We start from the raw sequence: 861 nt of genomic DNA, 5'->3' as shown, positions 1-861 counted from the left end.
TCTGTACCGTGGATCGATCGTTAAACGCTATTAAACTAACGTCCGTGATGGTATAAATGCAGATTTTCGCTCCGTTTAGCCAAAATAACGAACTTTAGGTGCGCTCCGAAATATTTCAAAGTCCCAGCGGCGTATTGCTTCGCCTCTTAGAACCGATTAGTCGAAAATTTTAACAATCATATTTTTGCATTCTGTACCGTGGATCCATCGTTAAACGCTATTAAACTAACGTCCGTGATGGTATAAATGCAGATTTTCGCTCCGTTTAGCCAAAATAACGAACTTTAGGTGCGCTCCGAAATATTTCAAAGTCCCAGCGGCGTATTGCTTCGCCTCTTAGAACCGATTAGTCGAAAATTTTAACAATCATATTTTTGCATTCTGTACCGTGGATCGATCGTTAAACGCTATTAAACTAACGTCCGTGATGGTATAAATGCAGATTTTCGCTCCGTTTAGCCAAAATAACGAACTTTAGGTGCGCTCCGAAATATTTCAAAGTCCCAGCGGCGTATTGCTTCGCCTCTTAGAACCGATTAGTCGAAAATTTTAACAATCATATTTTTGCATTCTGTACCGTGGATCCATCGTTAAACGCTATTAAACTAACGTCCGTGATGGTATAAATGCAGATTTTCGCTCCGTTTAGCCAAAATAACGAACTTTAGGTGCGCTCCGAAATATTTCAAAGTCCCAGCGGCGTATTGCTTCGCCTCTTAGAACCGATTAGTCGAAAATTTTAACAATCATATTTTTGCATTCTGTACCGTGGATCGATCGTTAAACGCTATTAAACTAACGTCCGTGATGGTATAAATGCAGATTTTCGCTCCGTTTAGCCAAAATAACGAACTTTAGGTG

The sequence above is a fragment of the Osmia lignaria genome, unplaced genomic scaffold, assembly GCF_051020975.1.
Source record: "Osmia lignaria lignaria isolate PbOS001 unplaced genomic scaffold, iyOsmLign1 scaffold0072, whole genome shotgun sequence".
NCBI classification, from domain to species: Eukaryota; Metazoa; Arthropoda; class Insecta; order Hymenoptera; family Megachilidae; genus Osmia; species Osmia lignaria.
This window is presented reverse-complemented; position numbering follows the sequence as displayed.